General features: G+C 39.1%; 1 protein-coding gene across 9 annotated transcripts in view; it reads right to left on the bottom strand.

The window, feature by feature from the left end:
* PPP6R3 (protein phosphatase 6 regulatory subunit 3) overlaps positions 1–15828 on the bottom strand; it is a 63114-nt gene that overhangs the window by 44470 nt on the left and 2816 nt on the right. For 2 of the 9 annotated variants that reach the window (XM_035899234.1, XM_035899418.1), the window contains exon 1: positions 4965–5142. The exons of 4 other annotated variants lie outside the window; for them this stretch is intronic. The gene's annotated coding sequence lies outside the window, so the exon portion shown is untranslated. Of the gene's footprint in view, positions 1–4469; positions 4583–4964; positions 5143–15828 lie in introns of those variants that run through there. 3 more of the 9 variants (XM_035899160.1, XM_035899353.1, XM_035899295.1) reach the window with 3 other exon arrangements.

The raw sequence follows: 15828 nt of genomic DNA, 5'->3' as shown, positions 1-15828 counted from the left end.
TCATCTACCGTAAGCCTGCTGTCTACACCTGCCTGTCCTTGGCAGGCTGGGGCACAATTCCTCAAAGCATTAAATATTCCAAGACTTATTAAATGGGAAAATCAAGCACTTATGCATTTAGTCTGGAATCAAGGGCAATTTGAATGTAGTATGAAAAAATAAGACACGTGAATTCTAGCTTGAGGTTCTGGACCAACACAGTTCTGTTCCATAAAGTAATAATGGTAATTTATAGCCATACACAGCCTTAATTGAATTCCCCACTTTTTCCATTTGATGAATGCAAGAAAGAATCTCTCCTATACAGCAACACGCTTACATTGCTGCTCTGCATTGAGAGTTCAGGGGAAAAAATAAGGAATTCTTTGTTTTCTATCCCATTAAAATAGCATGGGTTTTGAAGTACTGTAAAAACTCTGCTCTTAACTATTCCTTAGTTTTATTTCTAAATACTTCAAATAATACAATAGAGACCATACTTACCCAATAACTTATTTGAAAATAAATTTATTTTCAATTAAGCAGTGAGGTTCACTGTGTTATTAGCTAGAAAGATATGTCACTGTTCCAAGTCCCTAGATTTAACTAAATTAGTTCACATTACATCCAGCAATCACAAATTAAAAAAATAAAAGCAATAATACAGGAGAGTTTTCATGGTACAGTTTCTACATTTCTTAAAGTAAGATCAATTTGACATAGAATAAAAATCTCACATGAAACAAAGCAAGATGTAGCAGTCTATTCAGTGTCAGAACAGCCTGTTCGGGCCACCAACGTGAGCCCTAGTGGAAATTAATTTTTGAGAAATATTCCATTACTTACAGTAACAATTAGATTTTTACCAATATAAGCCAGTAAAGTTTCAAAGAAACTGTGGAGGAGGGAACCAATATATGGTTTGAAATTAAAAGGAATGAAACAACACAAAATACAAACATCTCTACCTCAGCAATTCAATACATATTTCAAATACTGTGCCCAGTCCTAGTCCTCCCGTTTCCAAACGGACATAGCAAACGACAAAAGATATTGAAAGGGAAACAAAACCAATCAACAGTTCTTTTATGGAGTGCTGGGAGACCTTGTACAGGCTGGCTGTGCCTCCCTTTCCCATCTGCGGGACATCTGCATACTCGCCCCCTCTCAGCCACTGTCAAGCACAGGGGGCTGCACTACTTGTGGGGAACCCAGTTGGTGGGAGGCTACTGAGGACCCCTGACCCTCCTGCAACACTGCTGCCACGGTCTCATCCAGGGGACCCCAGGCACAGGATGAGGAGGGGAGGTGGAGGCCAGCCCCTGTGCCCAAAGGGCAGCAGAATGTTAAGGGGAGCAACCCCCAGGGAAGAGGCTCACAGCACCCCCCAACCCTCCTTCTCCCACATGAGGGCATCTTTCAGGCCACAGCACATCCCCACCCCACCCCCAAATCCCAGAACAGCCAGGCCACAGTGGCCTCCTGATGTCACGAGCCACCTCACAAGCCTATAAATACAGGACCCTGGCAGCTAGCCAACAATTCCACAATTCGCTGAGCTTCAAGGCCCTCTGATTCCAAGGATGATTAGACAAAAGGGACCCACAGCAGCAAAGCAAGCAGCTGACTGCTTTTGCTTGGGAAGTCAGATGGGTGGTTGCAGGAGACACAGAGGAAGAGGAAGCAGCATCAAAGGGGGGGCACCATCAGCCACATGGTAGTGGTTCCATCTCCCAGCATTGACGATTATTTTGTTGATTGCCATGGGTGCTGCGAGCCCTCCTCTTTCCCATTCCCCACCTCTCCTCAAGGGGGGCCATCTTGTCCCCTTTTCTGGGGGCTCAGGGAAGAGGAGACAACCTGGATTCCACCAGGCTGCTGCACTGGGGCGACAGGAGGAGTTCCTCAGAAGGCCACCAAGGTCCCTGGTGCCTGAGGGTGAGGTTTCTTCAGCCTGAGGAGAAGGCTGCCGAATGGGTGGTTGAAGATGAAGCCAGACACTCTGTGGCAGTGCACAAAGAATAGCAACAGATCAAGAAAAGTTAAGAGACGGGTGTTCCTTTAGAAAAGCAGAAGACTGCAGTTCTGCCAGGAAGAAGTGCTGGCCTGCAGCATTAAGGTCCCTTCTAGCTCATTAGTTCTTTTTAAGGTTGGGCAATAAACAATTTTTTAAAAAAAAAAATCAATACAATAAACCAAGAAGATAGCAGCAAAAATGCTTTCCTCCTCTCTTATTTGGTACTTTGGCAACTGCATCTGGACTCCTCTGTCCCTTCCTCGTCTCAGTCCAGGAAAGACATTGGTGTGTGGGGTGCAGGCCCAGCCCCAAGGTCTTCAAGGTGATGAGGGGTTGGGGCACATAGCACACAAGGGCAGATGAGGGAACTGCCTCTGCTCATGAGGGTGGTGAAACACTGGAGCAGGTTGCCCAGAGAAGCTTTGGATACCCCATCACTAGAAGCGTTTGAGGTCATGCTGGCTGAGGCTTTGAGCAACCTGTTCTAGTGAAAGATACCTGTCAGCCTCACCTCTGTGCCTTGGAAGATCATGGAACAGATACTCCTAGAAGCTATGTTAAGGCACAGGGAGGTGATTCAAGACAGTCAGCATGGCTTCACCAAGAGCAAGTCTTGCCTGACCAACTTAGTGGACTTCTGTGATGGAGTGACTACATCAGCGGACAAGGGAACAGCTACAGTTGTCATCTATCTGGACTTCTGTAAGGTCTTTGACATGGTCACCTGCAACACCCTTCTCTCTGATTGTAGACACATGGATCTGATGGATGGACTTCTCAATGGATAAGGAATTGGTTCGATGGTCGCATCCAGAGCAGCAGTCAACGGCTCAATGTCCAGATGGAGACGAGTGATGAGTGGTGTCCCTCAGGGGTCCATATTGGGACTGTTTAATATCTTCATCAATGAAGTAGACAGCAGGATTGAGTGCACCCTCAGCAAGCTTGCAGACAACTCCAAGCTGAGGGGTGCTGTTGACATGCCTGAGGGTCATGATGCCATTCTGAGGGACCTGGACAAGCTCAAGAAGTGGGCCCATCTGAACCCCATGAGGTTCAACAAGGCCAAATGCAACATCCTGCACATGGGACGGGGCAACCCCCCAGCATCAATACAGGCTGAGGGATGGAGGGATTGAGAAGACTATCATTATTAAGTCGTAAGATTCAGGAATTGTGGGGGACCATTCCTTGTACATAAGCTAGCAACATTTCAGTGTTTTGTACTATTTGCAAGTCAAGTTTCACCTACAGACTGAAAAACAAAACTGCACCTTCTTGCAAATACCATCAAGAATTCCTGGGTAACCAAGCAATGTTTGGAATACAAGAGAAACACTTCAGCATGTTCACTGACTACTGTACAATTTAAGCTTGTACTACAGATATAATTCTTTCCAGCCATTATACTCATTTACAGCACATATGCTCCTCAGCTATCTACTATATTTTCAGAGGGTAACTACATACTCTTGAGTGAAATACACCATATGGTAGTCCTTTCTTGACTGGGAAAGAAACATATCAAAAAACATATGAAGACACAGTAATTTTCATAACATCCTCTTTAACAGCTGCCGCCTCCTGTTCCTCCTAATGAGGTGGCAAATTATCTAATAAGTAGGGACTTTCAGTCCCCTATCAGACAAGGGAAGAGTGAGCTTGCTATGGTTGCAGAACAGTTAAGAATTGAGACAGAAGTGAAATCACTTTCACCCTTATTTATCACACTAGCCTCCCTTATTAATGCACACTAGCTGCACTTCTATCTAGATCAGAACTATTTTTTTATATAATATATAGACTATATCCATCACATGCGTATATACACACACCCCTATTATGACTGAATGCCCCAATAAACTGTTTTGACATGCTGAAGTACATAAACAAGTCTAAACTAGTTAATGTTTACTCAGAGACATCAATCCCTCAAAATTCAAGGTCATAACCATCTAGCAGAAGTACAAAAATCAGCTGAAATCCACAGTTTTTAATGAAGTTACAAGAGCAATTTTATACCAAGCAACAAGTGTATCCTTGTCAATTCCTACACTTTATCTCAAACCACAGGTCAATAAGTGTTAATAAATATAGATCTTAATTACCTGCAATAACTACAAATTAGACACTGATCTCCTCTGCCCAAGTAGAAAAGATGAATCATTTTCTAGTAACTCCACTTCAACAGCCAAATATTTACACATTTAAAATATTCATTGGTCACAGAATTCTGTTAGATTCTTCATATTTTGAATTCTCCCAATTATCTTCAAAATGGAAATGAAGATATCTATGTACTGAGAAAAGCAGATGGTTCCATAACATTATAAAAAGCAAGCTAAACGATATATAGCTACCCAAAAGACAATTTCACACTGAAGCATGCAGTTTAGTACCAAAAATTCAATTCCTGCAGACAGTATTACCATACTTCAATATAGTAACCTATAGTGCTAAGCATCATTCATACCTAATATATGTCAGTTCATGAACACATTTGCTTTGAAACTCTTCCAAAGAATTGGAGGCTGGGCAGCAGATACACCTCCTGGCACAAAACCAAAACACTTTAAAACATGTTCCCTGTAAAACAAATAGAATAACCACAACAGTGTGTCTAGATGACGCTTGATTCTCATTGTAAGACGAAAGCCGGATGGAGAAATAAGACAGTGCAACAGCAGGGTGGGTTAAAAGACAAAGTTAGAAACAGCCAGCTAGAAAGCAGTCAGAAAAAAGCTGCAAGGAAAGGGAAAGAATGGCCACCACCAAGTTTGAACTGCAAAAGGAAGAACAGCCTAAAAGGTGGTAAATGTGAACCTACAGAAATCAGGTAAATAAGCCTTTAGTGGACATCAGGGAAATGAAAAACTTTAAGCATTCAGGAACACTTAAATTTTAAGACAGGATAAATAGATGCAGAAGCTAAGTCTACTGCTGTAGGTGAAGTTTAATAGTTTCTTACCTGTTAAACACAAAAGTTTTTTAAAAGTTAAAAAACCAGAACGATTTGTATTCTCTCAGGCTCCTTGCCCATTACAGGGTATCCTGGCAACAGCAAAAAATCTTTCAATCTACAGTATTAGCAGATTAGCAGGACTGAATTAGGATTGAATTAGATGAAGCAGATTTCTTCCTACAACGACAAAAAAAAAAACATTTTATAATTTAACACTATTAACAGGTTCCATTCAATAGCTCAACAACTGCATGAATACTAAGTATTGCTTTGCAGGGAATAAGACATATGAACTGAAGGAAACAACTTGCTAGGAAGAAAAGTGTCACTTCAGTGCAGCATACTCTGAGAATAAATTCAAAAGCAGCTTGTCATCTGAAAGACTTATTTTTAAACCAACTTTAATTAAACATCCCCCTTTACTTTTGGGAGACAAAGGAAGAAACTTCATTGCCTCAATGAAATAAAACTGCCTTTATAATCCACACTTAACTGTGGAATCTAACACGAATCTAGACTTTCTTCTTTTTTTATAAACTATTAGCAGTTTCATGAAGTAACATCTTCAGATCTAGAAGATCTGAAATACCCACTATTACAGTTTTTTTGCAGCAGTCTTTTCTAGCCTCGTAACTATTCTCTTGTTATATTAGCATCTGTGCAGATTTGTGGATAAATCAGAAATAAATGTACAAGCATTAAGAATGCCAGTTATTTTGGTGTAAGTCTGTATAAACAATTCAGCCAGTTTCAATATGAAATCAGTTTAACTGAGAAAAACCAATACAGTCCACATACAGACTTAAAGTAACCAGCTGTTTTAAGACCGCTTCGGTCACCTAAAATTCATTATTAAGACAAACTCTACTTTTGATAGTTTAATTATTTCAATGTAAAGCAAAAGTATCATTAAAGATACTGGCTTTAGAGTGACACTTGCCTGCCTGTGCTTTGGTCAACACTGAATAGGCAAGAAAAAAACCTCCTATCAATTGATGATTCTTTCTGATGTAGCTGTTTCTGGCAGTTTTAAGATGAATTCACCTTCCCATTCCACCAGTTATGGAAGGCTTTTTGATTTTGCTTTTTAACACAGGTTTCAAGCAAGACAAGACTTTTGTTTCTTTTGGCAACATGGGTAATATTGGAAAAAAGTAGAAGTACTAGCAACTAAGAAGGCTAGCAAAGGGTAGCATGTTCATGAATTCATGTCAGTGACTACCTAATATTTGACTGAAAAGCTTTGCTATCAGAGTTTGTCACAAATATATCTTCAGCTAAAAAAAAAAAAAAAAACAACCACCATCAAACCACACACCTCAAAAGCACGTCAAATATTCTGCCAAAGAGAATAGTGATTTAACTTTACACCTTCCATGTTAAAGATAACAAGCTGTGTCTTCAAAGCCATTTCTTGATCTTTGCAGATGATTTAATAGATAGCCTCTGTTAATGTAAAGATATATACTACAAATAAATTCCTCTTGAACTGAAAGAAACTCTTGCATTCTAGTTAATCACCCAGCAAAAGTGTTTTTTCTTAGCTTTATTAGGGCTAGTTAAGTTTTGTGGCTTGAAATACCACGATGTTTGTCATCTCCAGCAGCTCTGGAACCAAAAGCCACATTTGCATTTTATTCACAACAGCACAGACTCCAAGCCTTAACATACACAAAGACTAAACAGTACTTTCTCTAAGGCTATTTTAGTAACCAACATAGACATGAACTGAAGGTCAATGTAATGCATTGACCATAATACTTTCAAAGGTCACATGTGTTTTTCATCCTTAGACCTTCAGCTCTACGTGTCAAGTTGATTTGCCAATCCCTTGTGAGTCAAGTGACTTAACTAGAGCAGAAAAAGTAAACAAGTTTATTGGACTTAGTTTGCTTTACTAAAGTTTCCTTGGTTATCATTTCCGTATTTGAGATGTACACCTATATTCAGAAGCAGAGCTCCAAGAAAGGAGAGAATGTCACTTCCTCAATTACGTCATGTGGGAGCAGAATACAAAGCCTGCTTGCCTTACTGCACTTTCAGAAGAGTTTACAAATTCTTAAGATACTGTCTACAGATATTTCAATTGCCAATAAAACTATCTAAATGAAAACCACTACTATTCCTGCCCTTACAAGGATATCTGATATTTCTCTACTACTCTTTCTGTTTGAAAAGAAAACTTCAGTGTCTAAACACCATTCTTTAGCACCAGAACGGTGAGCTTCTGAATTCAATACAACAGGATTATATAGGAAAATAAAAACACCAGTGTAATCAAAATTAACAAGATACTAGCCATACAAGTATTATAGCATATCCTGGGAAGGATGGTATGCCAGAAGCCTGCTCTGGTCAATCAGGACTTTCAGTCCAACTCAAAATCTACAATAGTAGAGTTTGGTTTAAAGAATGACTTCCACTCAGTGGTACAGATGGTTTACTGGCTCAGACAGTTCCCCTCTGCAGCACAGATTAGGTGTTGAAAGGGACTGCAGTATGGATCAAGGAAAAAAGAAAAAGCACAGGAGTTCTTTCCTTAAAACAATAAGAAAAAGAATCAACTGATTGGATGAGCTTCAAGTCTATTTAAGTCTGGCTTTCCTACATCCAGAGATGGCTCACATCCAGCAATAGTTTATCCACATCAACATGGTACTTCAGGCTTAATTGAGGCCATAATGGAAGATATTGAAAATTTAAACCTGAAGATAACATGCAAAGTCAGGATGGAAGTACTGTCATGTATACATACTACATCCAAACATAAAACTATGAAAACTCATTACCACTAGAACATATCCATGCTCACACATTTATCTGATATACCTGAAAAATAAAGCAAGGCACAACTATCCAGGGTAGCACCCATCTTCATGTGAAGCGCAATAGCATGGTAAAGCCTGTTCTAAAGTATTAACTGATTAACTTTTTTTAGATAAAGAAGTTAACCACTATGTGACCAGCTGCCATAAACAGGACTAAAGAAATTTTATTAATGCTGCTTCTAAAACTGTTCCCATGCACCGCTATTGGCCCAAACACTGAAACTAAACAGGTATCTCTGCTTATAGAAACCAATGCAACATTTCTGCATTATGGTAAAAAAATGCAAGAACTGCAAGCTACTGAATAGTGCTGCTCTTACAGTAATTCACTCCATACATTCAAAACAGTAACATATAACCGACTATAGCTGAAATAAAATTGCTATGTAAGATTAGGTTTTTTGCAATGTAAAAAAACCTCGGTGAAAAAATTCCAGTTTCATTTTGTAGCCCCCACACTCCCATCATGGGGACAATCAGTTTGACAAAACCACCACCAGAACACCATCGTCAGGAACAACAAAGGTGTCTGGACCACGATTAATAATAGGGAGCACAGGTCACTGCATGGTTTAGTTCTATTCCCTCTTTGGGCCATACTGTACTCAGCACAAGTGCAAGTGTTTTTACACAACACTCTGCTTAAGAAAAATAGTAGATTTTTTCCCCCTTTTTCCACTGGTTTATTGGCCCAGAAAGATTCCCCAGTGAAGTCAGTCTAGCAATACAAAACTGTTTAATGTTAATGCTCAAGGCAGAGCACTATGAAATCATCATTTAAGACTCATCGCTGTTCCTTACCACACCTCTCCAAATGACTGGTAGGAAAAATAAAAATAATGTGCCCTCCTTAGAACACTCATGTCCTAAGGCTTACTACAGAAGTTAATTAGGAACATCTCCTCTCAAAAACTTTTAAGCAACCCCTTAAACATACGGTCTTCAAAGAAAAGAAACTTGGCCTTAAAATGTTGTCCACCACCATGAATTTGGTAGGGTGGAGATAGCTGAAAGGCAGAGAAATCAGCGCATCCTGATCTAGTCCAGAACTCTAATCTGTGAACTAGTGAAGTTCATAAAAAAAATCTGCATGGTAACAAAGGCAACTTTTAAATGCTGTAAGAAGTGGCTCACTTATGCTAGGACTTAATGCTTTAACATTGGTTAAATTTCTACCAAGCCACTTCTGATCTAAAAACATACTTAGAGACGAGAAATGTAGAAGGGAAGTTTTTCCACCAAGTTCACATGCTGAAACAGCTCAAAGGGTCTGTCAATCACCAGGGCCAGCATGGCCAAGGAAGAGAGAACACACCATTAGGGACATGGCAACCAGGATTTTTCTCTTCCATCTTTGCCTCAAATTACATCACTTTAGGCCTGCTACAGGATTGCAGAGTAAAAGTTCTCCTGAATCCAACGATAAATAAGAACAAGACATGTAAGGCTTGTTCATTTGGACAATTCAACATCAGTTCTATTATTGTTGCAACCACCTGATAATCTGCAAGTGTAAATGAGTACTGAATTCCTGTACTACTGATCTGGAAATCAGTAAAGCTGACTGAGTGCCTCAGCAGTACACTTTGCCCTTTTTGTTTTAACGTTTAAGGAAAAACTACTGTAATTTAAGGAGACACCCTTAAGGTTAGATGTACGAATTTTAGCAGAGGTTTTTTTTTTTTCTTAAGCATTTTTTCTATTCTGTTCCAGTTAGTACTCTCAAAAAAGTGTGGGCTTGGATTTTTTTTTTTCCCCCCCAAGTCTAAGACACTACCATCAGATCATAAGGATACAGTTACCATGGCTGCACTGGTGCTGTGCATGACTTGAACCACACTTTTAATTTTCAGCATTTCACTCAAGCCGCCCCACTCCGCCCCAACTAGATGGAACACTGCTGAAAAATAGCAGGCTAGAGATAAGACTACTGCTTGAACATGCTTACCAGTATTTGGCAATAGTACGATAAAGAGTTCCCTAAGGTAGTATCAGACACAGTGCTACTACAAGGCAGTACAGCTGCATCAGACACTTTGCTGCACCAAAGCTATTTAGCCCTCTCACTTCCCTTAATTAACCTGAGTACAACAGCATGCTAACTGGCCACACAGCTTTTGAACCCAAACCCCCTTGGCATAGCATACTAAACAGAAGCATACACATAACTGGCTTGGACATTTCTAGCAAGGCACTGTAGTGTATCATGTAAAAGTAGCCATTTTCTCTGAACAACCTTTAACTGTTCAGATAAACAAGTTCATCCTCTTTTTCACCTTGCTGATTAGACCTTGAAAGTTGGATGAAAATCAAATTGAGGCACATACATGGAGGTAGAAGAAAGCTGCTTACTTCAGTAATTTCTGACAAGGACACCAGTGTTCTTTCTGTATAGACAGTGCATTCAGGTCTGTTACAAGCTTTCTTTTCTATGCAAAATCTTAGTCTTGTTAAAAAGAGTACGTAAGATCATTCCCAGTTCAGAAGTGGAAGTCAGCAGCCTCTAGGAGCTTGCCAACGTTCTGCCTCCTGAAGCTCCAGTCAGCTACAGCTGCTGCCAGAATTAGAGTGCATTAAGATAGCAACTTCAAAATTAAATCCAAAGCTGTTTGTCACTTCTTGCTTGACTCTTCACTTTCATTAAAGGTTCCTTGGACCTGTTGTTCAGGTAACCTGAACCTTCATTGCAGGTTACCTGAACTGCACTAGCTAAAGGCTGTGGGCAAGATTATCTTCCTGCTTTACTTCATACTAAGGTTTACAGAACTATTAAAATAAGTTTCAACAGCTACACATTTTTAAGATGTCAGGCAGGACTGCCATTCTAATTAGGATATCAAGAACTGAGGCACTAAATATATTACCTATGATTTCTGTGCTACCATATCCTGCAAAAACTAACAGAACCTATCAACCCACCCTGCATGCATACAGAGGCTAACACTCCCCTAACATGACAGTATCACAAACAAGTTTTGCTTTTCAAACTGAAAGTTAGAATCCCTAACACTCTTCAAAGAATGCACAAGTCTGACACCATGAAAAGAAAAATTGAAAGTATTTCCTCTTTTAATCCTTAATTGAAGTAGGTTAAAATAAATCCTTAATTTTTATTTACTCCTGGGGGAAAAACTTCACTTACCAAAAAGCTTAAGCTCCACCTATACTTATTTCTACAATCCCTAAATTATCATGTTTATTGATACAACCCCTAGGACAAAAGTAGAAAAGTTATTCCAATGTCAAGCAAGAGAAACAAAATACAGCAGCAGCACTTAGATACAAGGGAAATGATGCTACTTTACCATACTTGCTTACCTAAATGTTGGGATCTGTATTTAGACAAATGCTTTAGTGCCACCTGGAATCTTCCCTAGTTTAGTACTTCTGTTACGACTTTAGTTGAGCCTTTACCCTAATAAGAACACTCTCCTTTGCTTCACAGAACATACTCCATGTATTCAGGAAAATAGTCTATACAACCGTTTCCCCATTTCTGCAGATATCCTGAGGATGAAGTTAAGTAGTTGGAAAAGAAAAATATTTTAATGCATATGGAATGTCAATTAAGTACTGGATGCCAAACAGTTGAGTTACCTTATCACTCAAAGATTAAGACAAGTGAATAGAGATTCAATATCCTCTACAAGCATTTTACCACCATTTTTTGTAATAACCCCACCCCACATCATTTAAACAATGAGCACAGAGCACTACGTAGTAGAACTACAGAGGCATGGCTAAATTTACCTATCTGAGAAACTCTGCTTACAAAACTAAGAAAAAAAATGCTTTGAATGAAAAGATTTCACCACATCTCACCTACATAAGTTTAAAAAATACTATCATTTTCTTTGGGTACATGTAAAAATGAGTTCTAGAAGAGAAATTAGAAACCTAGCAAAATAATGAAAGATCACTGAGAAAGGATTTTGCCCACAAGAGTTTGAAGTGGCTATTAAGTTAACATTATCTTTCTTCCTCCTTTTCCCACCTCCCAGGCAATTTGTATTTTGGCAAAACTTGGATTTAGTGATTTGCTCCATGTTGTGCTTTTACAAGCCATGCAAATTGCAACTGCACCATGTTTTTTTTCAGGCACAGGTGCCTCTGGTGCCACCACTGAACAGAAGTATGGCTTCCGCATTGAACTCTTCTATTTTGATGGACAATACTAGAAAAATCAAGATTACCTACCAAAAGCCACCTTCTTCCAACTGCAACATGCACCCTACTTACAAACAAAAAGCCAAAGTTTTATATGGAAATGACAAACCTGCTCTGTTTTCTCTGCAGTCTTGAAAAGAATCTTTTTAAAGCTCTACTTCAACGCTTCTCTCTGGAGCATCAGAAGAGTACGTTTGTTAACCAGTGCCTTTCAAAACTCTATCGCAGTTGCAAGTGGCAAACTACTGGGCAAGCCCACCTCAAAGATTTAGTAGCATTTAAGAAAACTGTTTTCAAAGAGAGATTACTTTTATATTCTAAATCTTTACACTGATCATCAGCTGTGCAATATCATAAGTGGACCAATACAAACATGCAAATACAATCTAAAAGAGCCGTTCAAGCAACATGCCATAGTTTAGGAATACAATGTTTCCTCTCATTTTATTCATGCCCTTTCAAGACAGGGCTACAACACAATAATTCAACAAAATACTTCTAGCAGCCATGCCTTCCTCCAAGTCCCTTCTCCAGCTCCCAATGTATCTGTCAACAGTTTTCTCCCACTGCAAGAGGAGGGTTAGCTCTCACCAAGAAGTGTTACTTTAGTAACTAGGAATTACTGAAATAACAATATTATAATTAATTCAAATGAAACACAAACACTTGCTGAAAACTGCATTGATACTTTATAGTTACTGAAAACTACTTTGATTCTTCTGTGCCATATGCCTATACAAGGGATTTGAAGAATAAAGTTTCAAAGAAAGCGAGCTGTTTAAAGTGCTAGCTCGGAACTTAAAAATGGTGAAGTATTTCTAACAGCATTACACGACATAGCCCTAAAAAGCAATACCCTGCTGAGCAGAAACTTAAAAGTCAATTTACTCAAGACCGGAACATAGATCTTGTGCTGGTTTTGGCTGGCATAAAGTTAATTTTCTCCGCAGTGACTAGTATGGGCCTATGTTTTGGATATGTGCTGGAAACAGCATTGATAACACAGGGATTAGTAACTAGGAATTACTGAAATAACAATATTATAATTAATTCAAATGAAACACAAACACTTGCTGAAAACTGCATTGATACTTTATAGTTACTGAAAACTACTTTGATTCTTCTGTGCCATATGCCTATACAAGGGATTTGAAGAATAAAGTTTCAAAGAAAGCGAGCTGTTTAAAGTGCTAGCTCGGAACTTAAAAATGGTGAAGTATTTCTAACAGCATTACACGACATAGCCCTAAAAAGCAATACCCTGCTGAGCAGAAACTTAAAAGTCAATTTACTCAAGACCGGAACATAGATCTTGTGCTGGTTTTGGCTGGCGTAAAGTTAATTTTCTCCGCAGTGACTAGTATGGGCCTATGTTTTGGATATGTGCTGGAAACAGCATTGATAACAAAGGGATGTTTTCATTATTGCTGAGCAGTGCTTACACAATGCAAAGACTTCTCTGTTTCTCACCCTGCCCTGCCAGCAAGTAGACTGGGGGTGCACAAAAAGTTGGGAGGGGACAAGAAGGGGGCTAGGGGAGGGAGTGAGTGACCATGACTGTCTTCTATCCTTTTAAGTGATATTTAGGGTTCCACACAGATTCTGCCACATCAGTCTTATTACCATTCCATAAAGTCATTAGTGTGACAAGTGGCACAGCAATTAACTTAGTTTGAAATGCTTGGAAGTATAGAAACAGAACTTTACAGGTGGTTTAGCTGCAATTGAGAAAAAAAAAAAAAAAGACAACTTCATCTCTGCCTCTCCAGCTTTCCTTTATTTTCAACTGCCAGTTTGCTTTTAGTTTGGGGAGGGGCAGGGAAGCACTGGCTGTTGCTTGCAGTTTTTCCTATAATAAAAAAAAATTGAGATAACTTTTTTACCTACAAACCGTCACTTAACAGTAAAAACACATTTACCATTTTTACTTGCATTCTTGCTGCTTAGTAGTTCCACTATATAACATCATAGTTACCAATTCATATTTCCAGATAAGACCTTAATCTTCACAATCGCCAATAAATTAAAAAAATTATACGGATTTGGGCAATCTACAATCCCTCCCTCTCATGAGGATGAGTACCCTCTCATGAGTACCGTACTTACAAATTTTCTATTGTATCTATCAATAATTTCATTCCTGGCTGCATGGGGCTACACCTTCAACACAGGAGAGAAAAAAAGTAACCCAAATGCATTCTAGTCTCCAGCCTTATAGCTAGCATATTTTTCTGAGGAGTGCGAGCTAAACTTCAGAGTTCCTGAGTCCAGAGAAGGGGAGGATTGGACCAGTGTATTTCAAAGAAAAAGCTATTGTACATGCTTTGTACATTGCTTTCTGTTATGCCCTAAAAGAAAGTCAGTTTCCTATAATGAAAAAGATATCAGACACCCACAGGTGTTTCCTATATTACAAAAGATATCTCACAATCTATGGGATTTTCAGACTTTGAATCTTTTTTTAGACACCTACACATGCAAGAGATGCAGATTTTTTTTTTTCTTGTCTGCCTTCAGTATCCCATCTCTACAATTCCAATCTGGGCAACTAAATTCCCTATTCAGTAACTGAAGAGTTAGGGATTAATTTCTATTTATATATTGCATTTTTGAAGCAGAGCATCCAAGCCAGGCGTGGTTGGTACTCAGCTCAGCCATATCAAGGTTCTTCTTTTGTTTGGCTCTCAAAATAAATAAATACTACTTAAGTACAGCAGGAGAGCATACTGGAACCACCAGCCACAGAAAAAAAATATGTGCTCATCTGTGACTAAAATCGTACATAACTGCACCTACCACAACTACTGAGAAATAAAAGCAATCATACATCTATAATGGGTTGAGAAAGAGTAAAGTTGTAAGTCAGTGCCCAATCACACATTACTGGTCTCACGGTTATATTTATAAGCTTTTGGATTATAAGTGATTCTAGAAGACAGCCCTAGCCCAAAAACCAATAAAGCTACAGAGTCACAGACACAGCTTTCATAATCAGATGGTAAAGTAGATCCCTTTTAAATGAGGAGAGGCACCCATAACACCACAGGTAAAGCAACAGGAAAGGACTCCGTAACATCAAAAAGAAGTGTGAAGTTTTACAAATATCTAACAGTTAATTAAAATTAAGCACTGAATGCTTAATTCAACCCTATCAACTCACAGCCATAACAGCAATTATCTTTTCTTACAACCTGCAGAGCTCAAGCTGTGCAGTGGTCTTACACCATCTTTCATCAACTACTATATTTCCATCTGCATTGCCTTCAAATCTTCCTCCATCATTTCCCTTCTTTGAAGCACAACTTGTTGAAACAAAACCAGCATGCTAATCACTATAGTAAAGGCAAGCAGCATGAGGAGACACATTTATTTTATGTTGACCATTAAGAAATGCAGACCTCCCACTCATGTTATCTTTACCACCTCCTTTATCAGACAAATTTCATCTAAATACAATGTCCAGCATACAACATCTTTTTGCCATTAAATGTGGCTTGAAGCTATAACAAAGAGCCCATCATCAGCATCAAGTACATACATGGAAGGATCCTTTGACGAATGCTTGCTTCAGACAGCCAAAGGAAGAACTGACTACTTCATAGCCAGTTCAGTCTAACTTCTACAGCTGTCACTCAGGCAGGAAAAAACACTTACCAAAATGCTACTAGCCCTCAGAATTGCCACGAACAGTGACAAGCTCCTCCTTCATAACAGCCAGGAAGAACGGAGAAAGGCAAACACAGCAGATGGGAATACAGCCCCTATCGCTGTTGTGATTTTCAAATGGACTTCCATCTGGAATGCATGCTGACCAGTATCAACATGAAATGGAAGCTGGTTTCCTGTATATGCAAGCCATTTAAAACATCAGCAGG

The sequence above is a fragment of the Egretta garzetta genome, unplaced genomic scaffold (assembly GCF_000687185.1).
Source record: "Egretta garzetta isolate BGI_Z169 unplaced genomic scaffold, ASM68718v1 scaffold840, whole genome shotgun sequence".
Taxonomy (NCBI): Eukaryota; Metazoa; Chordata; class Aves; order Pelecaniformes; family Ardeidae; genus Egretta; species Egretta garzetta.
The sequence above is the reverse complement of the archived record's forward strand: the minus strand, read 5'-3'. Positions and strand labels throughout refer to the sequence as shown.